Here is a 14,196-nt window from a genome sequence, read left to right on the forward strand (position 1 = left end):
ACTAAGCCGAGAATATTGAACCTTTTCGCAATATTCTAATAGGCTGAGATTTTGGTTTTGGGGTTCTCACCTTCTCATAAGCTGTAAGCCATAATCGTCAAAATTGTAACAAGTAAGGGCTTGAAATATCTCACTTTGCATGTAATGAAGTCTATGGCCCAGTGCACACCAATAACCTCTGGCAGATCTGCAAAACGCTAGAGGTTTTTGAAGCAGATTTCAGAGCGATTCTAGGCATGTTTAGAGAGGTTTTCTAAACATGCCTAGCATTTTTTGAAGCATTTTTGTGTAGCAGATATCAGCTATTGTTACAGTAAAGCTGTTACTGAACAGCTTCTGTAACAAAAATGCCTGGAAAACCGCTCTGATCTAGCGTTTTTCAGAGTGGTTTTCCACTTTCCTATACTTTAACATTGAGGCAGAAATGCCTCAGAAATCTAAAAAATGCTGCAGCCCCCGAGTTTGCGTTTGTGGAAAAAAACGAACTGCTCTGGTGTGCACCAACCCATCCATTTTCATTAGCCAAGCGGTTTTCCCCCTGCAAGCGTTTTAAAAAACACTTCAGAAGCACTCTGGTGTGCACCAGCCCTATTACATATATTAGTTTCACCTTTTAAATTGAATCCCTGAAATAAATGAATTTTTGCACAATATTCAGTTCTGTTGCCAAGCCACTCAACATTTCTTCTCCTACTGATCATGGTCCAGACTGCCTTTATCCTCAGAATTGGTTTAGTATCATCTTTTTGGTGCAGCAGATTTAAAATGTTCTGCTCTGCCCAGAATTGATAAACACAGTTATGTAGGGTGTGAAGACCTTGATGGCTTGTTCCCTTATCGGACAGGCTAGGCTTGGCTCTTGGTATTTGGCCAGCGCCGTTGGCTGTTATCTTCCTCTTCTCTGCTCCCTATTGTGTGTGAAAGGTGTTTGGTGTTTAGAAGGTTATTACTGGGAGGGCCAGGGCCATAAAGGTACAAATGCCAAAAACTGGTGTACATATATATTTACAAAAGAAAAACTGGCCATGATTACGTGCAATCCACGATGACTTCATGGCTTCATCAGTCGTGCAGTTCTCTCCTGTAAGTAAAGGACCTCTGTCGCAAAAATCTTAAAATTTAATTGATTCACATATTTTTTCAATTGACACAGGAATTGTTTGGGAAGTGCTGCTAAGTACTGGTGTATACATTTTAGTAGCAACCTCTTTGTTTACTGTTATCAAAATACTTTCAAACTTTACTGACACCAACACTGAAGGCAGACTGAGCCATGAGGAGAGGGGAAATTCCCCTCATACTTTTATCAGTTAACTTTATGTGTAACTCTATGTGTGACAGAGAGAACAGCTGCAGCTTCTGTGTCCTGTGTCTGAAGAGAGCAGAGGAAATGTAACTAATTGTCACAGCTTTTTATACAGTTTTTGCTTTCAGAGTTTGATATGTTTGATATTTGCTTTCTGTAGTCTGATATGCAACTCTGGCTGTGCATTGAAGCAGACACCCTTTCTGCAATTGATTTGTCCCAATATAGCTAAATCCTACCCTCAATAAATTACAGCTTTTGCCTCTGATATTTAACATGAAAAGTAGGAAAATGTTTACACAGCTACTTAGACATTATTTGTACACTGTCATTTTAGAACACTTGGGTATCGATAGTTGTCCTTTAAGAAGTACGTTTCTTCCAGAGTAAAATGAATCCCCTATAGAGAGATGGACTAGCCCAAAACCTGCCGGTAATGTTAGATTCCTATTGCCTACTGTAAGTGACAGCAACATAGGAGAAAAGTCATTTATGGCTCATTTTACTCTGGAAGAAACATACTTCTTATTTGTATGTGTTTTAAATTTCAAGATTTTCGCAACATTAGGAAAAGGAACAGGAAAGATTCATTTACAGTATAAGGGGGAAGGGGGGGGGGAGGGGGGTGTTGGTGCGTTTAAACATTTTCCTTGACATTCCCACGTTGTTTCGTCAGCTTGGGAGATAAGTCGTTGTATTTATTGTATTTGTAGATCTTATCTTTCTGGTTGAACTCGATGGACGTATGTCTTTTTTTCAACACAAATAGCTATGTAACTTTCCTTTCCCGAAGTTCCGTATTCTAATTTTTGGTGTAAGGGCTGAAAATCTCAGGACAGGCTCTGTCTTAGGCGTACGTTAAAAAGGGGCGCTGGGAAAAAAAGGGCGCGGGGTTTTAAACGATAAGCATGGATAACGTTTAAAAATGAATTGTACTGTATTTTGTTTAAAATTAATGTTTTATAAAGTTATAAATCATTAAATAATGTGCATGAAATCGGCAATTGTAAAAACGTTAATCTTCCGTTTAAATAGTGAAACATATAATAACGTTTAAAAAAAAAATTACTAACTAACCCTCCCTGTACCTACCCCTAACCTCTAGACCCCCCTGTTGGTGCCTAAACCTAAGACCCCCCTGTTGGTTCCTAAACCTAAGACCCCCCTGATGGTGCCTAAACCTAAGACCCTCCTTAGAGAACACTGTATTGTGTGTAGAATAATGTTTTAAAAACAGTAAGGGATAAAATATAGTACAATTTACGTTACGTACTGATCGCTTTGTTTCGTGAATAATAATGTTTTACAAACACTAAGGGATAACTTTTAAAATAATGTTTTATTGAAATAAGAAACGTAAATCATCACAAGCAGTTATAAAACATGAAAAATCTTCGGGCGCCGTTGGTAAACGTTATTATTCTCGGGCGCCCTTTTTTCCTGTTCGGCGCCCAGTAAACTATAATTATTATGGAAGTGAATGGCTGCGCCCGATTTGTCCACTAGCCACCTGCGCCCTTATTTACTGTTTCCCTGTCAAAAGCAGCCCATACACTCAGCCGATTTTCTGGCCAATCGACCGATCGACGGCCGATTTCGATCGATTTCGATGGATTTCCATCGAACTAGCAGGGTGGAAAATTTAGGTCGATCTGATGAGATTGCTTATCAGTTTGCATTGGCCTTAATGGAAATCTGATGGCAAAAAAATGCCATCAGATCGAATTTCAACAGATTTCAAACTGAAATCTATTGGAATTCTATCCTGGTAAAAAATGTTCTAAAAACGCATCAGATAGATCATCAGATGCATTTCTTATCTGTCTGCTGCCAATCTGACGAGTGTATGGGCACCTTTAGGCCAGGGGCACACTAGAAATCGCAAAGCACTATCACAATTGTTAGCGCTTTGTGTAAGTGTTTTGTTGGCAATTTGTGCTGTGTTTTCCGGCAATTAAGGTAACTCATACAGTGGCATGGTGGCCCACATACCAGTGTTCTCCCCAGGCTCTTTTAGCCGGGCGCTCCACCCGGCTAGTTTTGGCGAGCACCCGGCTGTCATCGGCTCACCTCCTCCTCTGCTGTAAGCAGAGTTGCTCACAGAAGCACCGGCCCTGCATTCTCATATCGCCCCACCCGGCTACTTTTTCATGCCACTCGGCTACATTTTCATGCCACCCGGCTACTATCTCATGCCACCCGGCTGGAAAAATATTCTGGGGAGAACACTGCATACCCTGGGGGCCCATCTTGCAAGGGTCATAAAACAAGTGTGGACATTGTAATCTTCACACACATAACAAGTGTAGTCACAAAAACACCTGATCTGGAGGATGGACCCCTTTATCGGAGGGAGTGAAGTAGAAGTTGAGGGCCCCTCACAGCTCTGGGCCCCCCTGCGATTGTAGGAGCTGCTCCCCTGTAGTAACACCTCTGAACTCATAGGGCTCGATTTACAAAGCGGTGATAACCCAGTTAAAGACTTTAGGCGTGATAACCATTTTATCATGCCTAAACTCAGTTTAGGCATGATAAGTTTAGGCATGATAAGTTTAGATAAGTGTAGATAGCGTGCAAAGTCCCGCACGCAAAGCAGCACCATTAAACTCTATGCGAAGTGCACCAGACTTTGCTAGCGCAAAACATTTGATCAGCTGTGCACTGCGGTGCTAACCCAGTTGGTGCTTAAACTTATCACGCCTAAAAACTTATCATACCTAAACGTATCATGCCTAAACTTATCACACCTAAACTTATCACACCTAAACTCATCATGCCTAAACAGAGTTTAGGCGTGATAAAGGGCTTTTCACTAGCGTGCTAACTGTTAGCACCGCTTTGTGAATCAGGCCCTATGTATTGGAGCCAAAACGCTTGCAAAATCCTGCACGTCCTGCGCTTACGATTTCCAAAATCGCAAGCTCACTAGTGGGATCACCACCATCGACTTGTCAGAGCCTCAAAAATCCACCCAAAATCGTTCTAGTGTGCCCCAGCCCTCAATGCTGCAGGTTTCAGGGTTAAATACTTACCTAATTTGACGTACTTGGGACACAGGTGACCCTCTGCCCCCCTCTCCAGTAACTGCCATGTTTCCAAGGTCTGCCAAAGCTCTTCAAAAACCTCCACCTACATTGCCAGATTTACCATAAGACACTGTAGGCATGTGTCTACAAGTGCCTGATGATGGAAAGGCATCTCACTGGAGGCAGGAAGTTTGGGCGCATGAGGCAGGTTCACCGACAAATAGGTTCGCTTTCTAAGGGCAGCTTTCAAAGGGCGAAAAAATGAATTTACCAGAATTCAATTTATGACTCCTAACCCACTGACTCATCTATGACTCATAATACTTGCATCTGCAACCCGATCTGCAATTTCCCTGATTTTTCCTGATCATCTTCATCCTTTCTCAACAGGTATGTCTGATAATTTCCATCTTTGAATCTGAACTGCACTGAAATCTGCAACCACACGCTTAATCTCATCCTGCATTGCCTGTGTATGTCTGATAATTTCCATCTTTTGTATTTGATCACTTTTGCTTTCTTGAGCTTCCTATGTAATAGTGTTAGCACCTGAGTAACATTACAGACATTATTGTAATTACTATTGAATTCTGGCATTGTTTGTTCACACTTTACTTCCTGGTGGCTGGCCTGCAATTTCCATCAAAGCCTGTATCACATACAGATCTGTTTGAACTTGCAGGAGACAAGCCCACCTCTATTAATTAGCATATTGTCTGCCAGCTGACCAGGCCTTCCTGATTAGCTCTGTGTATCTGAGAGCTCATTCTTTTGTCGGTTCGCCGACAAATAGGTTCTCTTTCTAAGGGCAGCTTTCAAAGGGCGAAAAAATGAATTTACCAGAATTCACCATATGTAGGTAGAAAAAAACAAAGTCTTGTAAAAGTAATACCTTTTAATGGCTAACTGATAAAGTTAAATAATGCAAGCTTTTCTTTTTTATTATTTAACTTTATCAGTTAGCCATTAAAAGGTATTACTTTTACAAGACTTTGTTTTTTTCTACCTACATATATTGTTTGGCTAACACGGTACAGAAACATTTTTACTACTACCAGAATTCACCAGTAATTCAGCAGAAATAAGCACCACATTAAGGTAACATTATCTTTGTTGTGATTTACTTGTATTGCTGAACACTATTGCTATCTAACTAGATCATCTCTGCCTTTGAATCTGAACTGCACAGCCCACAAGCCACTCCATCAAATAAAAACAAACATGCATGATTGCAGGACCTCACCAGGGCTGCCCCTACTCTCTGGAACTCACTCCCTCCAGCCACCAGACTTGCCCCCACCTTTAATACCTTCACACAAGCTCTCAAGACTCACCCTTTCATGCTCGCATACCCCCCTACACCAGCACCATATGTTCTGTTAGACACCCTCTCAACAGATGCACCTATTGTCTCCACCCCCACCCTTTAGATTGTAAGCCTCTGGCAGGGCCCTCTCCCTTAGTGTTTCCAGCTTGATTATGCAATCTTACTGACAATCACCCCTTTTGTGGACTAGAACAATCTCTATTTTGACCTATGACACTGTATTATCAAATCATTTGCATGATCTTGTTTTGATGTGAGTTTCCTGTATGTCCTACCTTGTATGTTACCCCTTTTATCTATTGTGCAGCGCTGCATAATATGTTGGCGCTATATAAATACAATAAATAATAATAATAATAATAATAATAAAGGGCGCTGCCATTCACTCCCATAATAAATATCGTTTAATGGGCGCCCAACAGGAAAAAGGGGCGCCGGAGAAAAATAACGTTTTACAAGCGGCGCCCGGAGACTTTTAATGTTTTATAACTGCTTCTCGTGATTACACATTATTTAATGATTTATAATTTTTTTAAACATTTTTAAACGAAAAACAGTACAATATCTTTTTTTAAACATTATTTTTAAATGAAAAACAGCACAATATTTTTTTTTAAAACGTTATTAATGCTTATCACAGGGGGGTTCTTAGGGTTAGGCACCACGAGGGGGGTCTTAGGTTTAGGCACCACCAGGGGGGTCTTAGGTTTAGGCACCACCAGGGGGGGGGTCTTCGTTTTAGGCACCACCAGGGGGTCTTAGGTTTAGGCACCACCAGGGGGGGTCTTAGGTTTAGGCACCACCAGGGGGGTCTTAGGTTTAGGCACCACCAGGGGGGTCTTAGGTTTAGGCACCACCAGGGCTGTCTTAGGTTTAGGCACCACCAGGGGGGGTCTTAGGTTTAGGCACCACCAGGGGGGGTCTTAGGTTTAGGCACCACCAGGGGGGGTCTTAGGTTTAGCCACCACCAGGGGGGTCTTAGGTTTAGGCACCACCAGGGGGGTCTTAGGTTTAGGCACCACCAGGGGGGTCTTAGGTTCAGGCACCACCAGGGGGGTCTTAGGTTTAGGCACCACCAGGGCTGTCTTAGGTTTAGGCACCACCAGGGGGGTCTTAGGTTTAGGCACCACCAGGGGGGTCTTAGGTTTAGGCACCACCAGGGGGGTCTTAGGTTTAGGCACCACCAGGGGGGTCTTATGTTTAGGCACCACCAGGGGGGTCTTAGGTTTAGGCACCACCAGGGGGGTCTTAGGTTCAGGCACCACCAGGGGGGTCTTAGGTTTAGGCACCACCAGGGGGGTCTTAGGTTTAGGCACCACCAGGGGGGTCTTATGTTTAGGCACCACCAGGGGGGTCTTAGGTTTAGGCACCACCAGGGGGGTCTTAGGTTTAGGCACCACCAGGGGGGTCTTAGGTTTAGGCACCACCAGGGGGGTCTTAGGGTTAGGCACCACCAGGGGGGTCTAGGGGTTAGGGATAGGTACAGGGAGGGTTCTGTGTGAGAGTAAGGTTAGGTATAGTTTTTGTAAAATTCTTATTAATCTTTTATAAAACGTCATTATACATTTCACTTTTTAAACAGGGAAGATTAACGTTTTTACAATTGCCGATTTCATACACATTATTTAATGATTTATAACTTTATAAAACATTATTTTTAAACGAAATATAGCACAATTTTTTTAAACGTTATTCATGCTTATCGTTTAAAACCCTGTGGCCTCTTTTCCCGACGCCCTTTTTTAACGTACGTGTCTCATTTCTCTCCCTGAGTGCCTCCCTCTTTCCGTCCCTATGTAGTGTCCTGATGAGATTGTAAATGGGAAGCTACTCACCCGACTCTTGGCATTCCACTGATGAGATCTCCCTTCAGTCAGGGGCACCTCTAGCTTCCTAATAGCGAGGGTACTTCTGGCTAGGGATGGCCCTGCCTAGGAGAACTCACGGAGAAGCATGTGGTCAGTTGATCAGCTGATAGATTTGTAAGGTTCTGATTTGCTGGCCATTTGCTAAACCAGGAAGCCATCATAGAAAATCAGAACCTTAAAAATCTATTAGCTGATCAAACTGATCACATGCTTCTCTGTGAGTTCTCCTGGGCAGGGAAGGAGGGAAAGGTGACAGCTGGGACAGGCAGCACACTTGCAGCGGGGGTTTGTAGGTTCATGGAGGGCGAAGTCCAAGATGCCAGGACATTTGTGCCTATAGGCTCCAATGAGGTAAATCCAGGCCTGTCCACATGCAGTACTGCAGCCCGCCCCGATTCGGCCTATCTGGGCGAGCTTCCTCGTCCAGATAGGCACTGCTGCTGCCGCCGGCTGGTGCGCGCGATCGGGCGCGCCCCCGCGCGCGCTCCCGCTGCCCGCCGCTAGCCCCCCGATCAGTGAGTGGGAATATAATTCCCATTCACCGATCTATCTTCCCCGCAGAAATACCGACGCTTTCTCTCCAGAGAGCGTGGTATTTCTGCACCCAGGAAACATCTCCCCAGCATTTTAGTTCCTGGATGCGAGATCGTTCGCATCCAGGACTTTTTTCACTGTGGCCATCTTGTGGCCAAATAGTAAACTGAACAACATACATTTTTAATAAAAAAAAAAAATATTATTTTACATTTAAAATTAACAGTTTTCCTCCCACACCAAAAATTACCCACATACACTTTTTTTTTAATTAAAAATAAAAATAAAAAATACAATTAAAAAAAAAAACAAAAACAACATAAATAGTTACCCAAGAGTCTGAACTTTTTAAATATGCATGTCAAGAGAATATGTTATCATATTATTTAAAATTATAAGCTTACTAGCTGATTGCCCGGCATTGCCCGGGTATGTATTTGGCTGGTGTTGTCTCCACCCATTTTTTTCTAGCCCTAACACACAATTACTCAATGACCAAGTGTGTGAGCTTTGCGGTCTTTGGTATAAATAATTTGCATTGAAATTAAAAAATCTGATTGGCTGTTTGTGGCTCCACCCTCTTTTCTGAATTTGAACCCCAGTCACCCAATGACCAACTGTACCAGGTTTGAGGCCTGTGCCATTAACAGTGCAAGAATGGTAGCAATTAAATATTCCCCTTGAAAAGCAATAGGTGAAGTTTGATTCACTTTTGTAGGCTCCACCCACTTTTCTGAATATTAATCTCAGTCACCCAGTGACCAACTGTGCAAAGTTTGAGAAACCTGCCATTAACAGTGTAAGAATGGCTGCAGTTTACATTTTCCCAGGGAAATTTGTATTTGTCTCCACCCACTGATGACCCGGCGTTGCCTGTGTATGTATTTGACTGTTTTTGGCTCCGCGTACTTTCTAGCCCTAACGCACAAACACTCAATGACCGAGTTTGTGAGCTTTGGGGTCCTTGGCATCAATAATTTGTATATTCCCATGCAATGAAACAAATCAGATTGGCTGTTTGCGGCTTCAACCCCTCTCCAGCATTTGAACTCCAGTCACCCAATGATCAACTGTAGCAGGTTTAAAGCATCTGCTATTGGCAGTGTAAAAATGGCAGCAATTTAAATATTCCCCTTGAAAATCAACAGGTGAATTTTTATTGGCTATTATAGGCTCCACCCACTTCCCTGAATATTAATCTCAGTCACCCAGTGACCATCTGGGCTAAGTTTAAGAACCCTGCCATTAACAGTGTAAGAATGTCTGCAGTTTATATTTTCCCAGTGAAATTTGGTTTTGGTTCCGCCCACTTTTTGTAACCTGGACACACAGTCACTCAATGACCAATTTTGTGAGCTTTGGGGTCCTTGGCATCGATAATGTGTACTTTCCCATGAAATGAAACAAATCTGATTGACTGTTTGTGGCTCTGTCCCCTTTTCTGAATTTGAACCCCAGTGACCCAATGACCAACTGTACCAGGTTTGAGGCTTGTGCCATTAACAGTGCAAGAATGGCAGCAATTTTAATATTCTCCTTGAAAAGCAATAAGTGATTTTTGATTGGCATTTTTAGGCTTCACCCAGTTTTCTGAATATTAATCCCAGTCACCCAGCAAAGTTTGAGAACCCTGCCATTAACAGTGAGGAAAGGCTGCAGTTTACAATTTCCCTGAAAAATCTGTCTTTGACTCCACCCAGTTTTTGTAACCTTGACACACAGTCACTCAATGATCAAGTTTGTGAGCTTTTGGGTTCCTAGCATCAAAATTCTGCTAATGGAAGCAGTTTATCCAGCAAATAAATCTGATTGGCAGTGTTTGGCTCTGCCCCTTTACTGAATTTGAACCCCAGACACTTAATGACCGACTGTAGCAGGTTTGAGGCCTCTGCCATTAACAGTGTAAGAATGGCTGCAGTTTCAATCAATAGGTGAATTTTGATTGGCTCTTGTAGGCTCCACCTACTTTTCCGAATATTAATCCCAGTCACCCAGTGACCAACTGTGTGAAGTTTGAGAACCCTGCCATTAACAATGTAAGAAAAGCTGCAGTTTATATTTTGCAATGTAAAAAGTTAGTTGTTTTTGGCTCCGCCCACTATTTCTAACCTTAACCACTTGAGAACCTAGCCTTTACCCCCCTTAAGGACCAGCGCTGTTTACAGAGTTCTGTGCTGGGTGGGCTCTACAGCCCCAGCACAGATCAACCGTTAGGAAGAGCGACCAGATCGCCCCCTTTTTTCCCCACTAGGGGGATGATGTGCTGGGGGGGTCTGATCGCTCCTGCCTGCGTGTGGCTGGCGGGGAGGGGGGGCACCTCAAAGCCCCCTCCACCGCAGGATTCCCCCTCTCCCTCTCCTCCCTCCCTGCCCCGGAGATCAGAGGCTGCACAGGAACGAATCAGTCCTGTGCAGCCTCTAACAGGCTCCTGCCTGTCATGTGACAGCGATCCCCGGCCGCTGATTGGCCAGGGATCGCTGATCTGGTACAACGCTGCTACTGTTAGCAGCGTTGTACAAATGTAAACAAAGCGGATTATTTCCGCTTGTGTTTACATTTAGCCTGCGAGCCGCGATCGGCGGCCCGCAGGCTATTCAGCCCCCGCCGTGAATTGACAGGAAGCAGCCACTCGCGCGAGCGGCTGCTTCCTATTTAATTAGCCTGCAGCCGGCGACGCAGATGTGCGTCGCTGGCCCTGCAGCTGCCACTTTGCCGACGCGCGTTATGAGTGCGCGGTCGGCAAGTGGTTAACATACAGTCACTCAATGACCAAGTTTATGAGCTTTGGGGTCCTTGGCATACATAAGTTGCATTTTACCATTGAAATTAAACAAATCTAATTGGCTGCTTTTGGCCCGCTCCCTTCAGAATTTAAACCCCAGTCTCCCAGTGACTGACTGTACCAGATTTGAGGCCTCTGCCATTAAGAGTGTATGAATGGAAGCAATGTAAATATTCCCCTTGAAAATCAAAAGGTGAATTTTGATTGGCTGCTGTAGGCTCCACCCACTTTCCTGAATATTAGTCCCAGTCACCTAGTGGCCAACTGTGTCACGTTTGAGAACCCTGCCAATAAGAGACCGGCTGAAATCAATCTAACAAATCTGATTGGCTGTTTGTGGCTTTAGTGAATTTGGACCCCAGTCACCCAATGACTGACTGTATCAGGTTTGAGGCCTCTGCCATTAACAGTGTAAGAATGGTAGCAATGTAAATATTCCCCTTGAAAATCAATAGGTCAATTTTGATTGGCGCTGTAGGCCCCACCCACATTTCTGAATATTCATCCCAGTCACCCAGTGGCTAATTGTGTAAAGTTTGGGAACCCTGCCATGTGAAAAATTTAGTTGTTGGCACCGGCCACTTTTTCTAACCTTGACATACAGTCACTCAGTTATCAAATTTATCAGCTTTGGGGTCCTTGGTATCAATACTTTGTATATTTCCATTGAAAAATAAACAAATATGGCTGTTTGTGGCTCCGCCCCCTTTCTGAATTTGAACCCTAGTCACCCAATGACTGACTGTATCAGGTTTGAGGCATTTGCTATTAACAGTATAAGAATGGTAGCAGCTTAAATATTTCCATTGAAAATCAAAAGGTGAATTTTTATTGGCTGTTGTAGACTCCACCCACCTTCCAAAATCTTAATCTCATTCACCCAGTGACCAACTGTGGCAAGTTTGAGAACCCTGCGATTAACAGTCTAAGAATGGCTGCAGTTTACATTTTCCCATTTAAAATGAATGGCTGAAATTTGATTGGCTGTGTTATGCTCCTCCCACTTTTCCTGGATTCGTAACCTCGGTCACCAAGTGACCAACTGTGCCAAGTGTGGGGACTCTGGCTTGATTACTGTGAGAATGGCAGCCTTTTCCATTTTTTCCATTGACTTGAATGGGTGAAATCTGATTGGCTGTTTGTAGCTCCGCCCACATGTGCAGGGGGGCCGCGAGACCCCAGAACATATCATCCCAGGTAGTAAGGGATCTGTATACCAAGTTTCGTTCAAATCGGTCAAGGCGTTTTCGCGGCGCACACACACACACACACACACACACACACACACACACACACACACACACACACACACACACACACACACACACACACACACACACACACACACACACACACACACACACACACACACACACACACACACACACACACACACACACACACACACACACACACACACACACACACACACACACACACACACACACACACACACACAATTTTATATATATAGATAAATAGTGATGGACGCAAATTGAAAAAATGCACCTTTATTTCTAAATGAAATATCGGCACCATAAATTGTGATAGGGACATCGTTTAAACGGTGTAATAGCCGGGACAGATGGCCAAATAAAATACATGAGTTTTAATTACGGTAGCGTATATTAATTTCAAACTATAATGGCCAAAAACTGAGAAATAATGAATTTTTTTCATTTCTTTCTTAATCTTCCTGTTAAAATAGATTTAGAAAAAAATAATTCTTAGCAAAATGTAGCACCCAAAGAAAGCCTAATTAGTGGCGGAAAAAACAAGATATAGATCAATTCATTGTGATAAGTAGCAATAAAGTTATAGGCGAATGAATGGGAGGTGAACGTTGCTCGGATGCATGAGATTTTCGGACTGCGGTGCTGAACCGGTTAAGCAGCAGCTGCTGAGCTGGGGAGGCCCGCGGCAATGCAGATGGGCCAGAGCCTCAGCAGAGATTTTGACTTTATTCTCAGAATTGGTTTAGTATTATCTGTTGATTTTGGTGCAGCACATTTTTCTGCTCTGCCCAGATTTGGTAAACACAGTTATGTAGGGTGTGGACACCTTGATGGCTACTTCCCTTATAGTTCAGTCTGGGCTTGGCTCTAGGTATTTGGCCAGCGCCGTTGGCTGTTATCGTCCTCTTCTCTGCTCCCTGTTGTGTGTGAAAGGTGTTTGGTGTTTAGAATGTTATTACTGGGAGGGTCACTCACTATAAAGGTGCGAATGCCAAAAACTGGTGTACATATATTTACAAAAGAAAAATCCGGCCATGATTAAAGTAAACCAGAGATCATGATATGTAAAGATTCTATGCTTACCCGGGGCTTCCTCCAGCTCCATAAACACGTGCGAGTCCCTCGCCGTCCTCCTGTGGTCTGCCATCCAGCGGCGATCAGCCCTGGTAACAGGCTTGCACGGACCTCCCATGCATGCACACTAGACCCAGACCAGACGCGTATCTGGAGGGATGCAGGCATGACATGTGCCCCAGGCGACCTCCCTCTTCAATCATCAGGGGGGCGCAGTGCTGCTGACAGCATTCCTGAGTCTAAGGGAGTAACAATCATCCAGCAGCCTGTCCGTCTCAGCCTTTGTCTTATATCTACATTAGAGGCTATTGAGAGGTGAGCTCCAAACTTTTCCCACTCTCCCTGATCATGTCTCAGTCCCCTGAGATAGCGGCAGATGCTAGGGGTCTGGAGGTTACAAGATCTATTAATTCTCCTCTCTGTCATTCACACATTCCTCAGCCTTATCTCAGTGTGCTGTTTACTTACTTTTATTTATGACACTCTCTGCACTTTAACCATTATCCTGCTGGCATCTCTGTGGCCAGATTTAACAACGTCTCTCTTGTACAGTGTACCTCAGTTGTTAAATGCATTATATTTCTAGCTCAGTATCTATCTACTAATATTTAATAGGTTGTCAGCCTTTTATTATGTTATTATCGTCACTGAAAATGTTTCATTGCTTTCATTCATATGAGAGTGGTGGCTGCCATATTTATTTCCTTTTAAACAATACCAGTTGCATGGAAATCCTGCTGATCCTTCTGGTCACTAGGGTCTAAATCACACACCTGAAACATGCATGCAGCTAATCTTGTCAGATGTGTCATAGATATTTGATCTGCATGCTTGTTCAGGGTCTGTGGCTAAGGCAGGGATCACACTTGTTTTTCAGTTTTCAACTCAGCTTTTTCTGCGCACATTTTCTGCACACCAAGTGTGTTTCTATGCAGAAAAATGTGTGCTTTTTTCACAACAGTTAATGTAATTGATACAGAAAACTGACAAAATGAGCAGAATTATCATGCAGAATGTCAGTTTTTTTTTTCTGTGCAAGAAAAA

General features: G+C 43.4%; 1 protein-coding gene across 1 annotated transcript in view; it reads left to right on the plus strand.

Annotated features, from left to right (window-relative positions):
* Positions 1-1,039: 1,039 nt before the first annotated feature.
* The window catches only part of LOC137523054 (beta-1,3-galactosyltransferase 2-like), a 30,980-nt gene continuing 17,823 nt past the window's right edge, over positions 1,040-14,196 (plus strand). Inside the window, exon 1 of the mRNA XM_068243247.1 lies at positions 1,040-1,083. The gene's annotated coding sequence lies outside the window, so the exon portion shown is untranslated. The remainder of the gene's footprint in view (positions 1,084-14,196) is intronic.

This window comes from Hyperolius riggenbachi, chromosome 6, assembly GCF_040937935.1.
Source record: "Hyperolius riggenbachi isolate aHypRig1 chromosome 6, aHypRig1.pri, whole genome shotgun sequence".
Lineage (NCBI taxonomy): Eukaryota > Metazoa > Chordata > Amphibia > Anura > Hyperoliidae > Hyperolius > Hyperolius riggenbachi.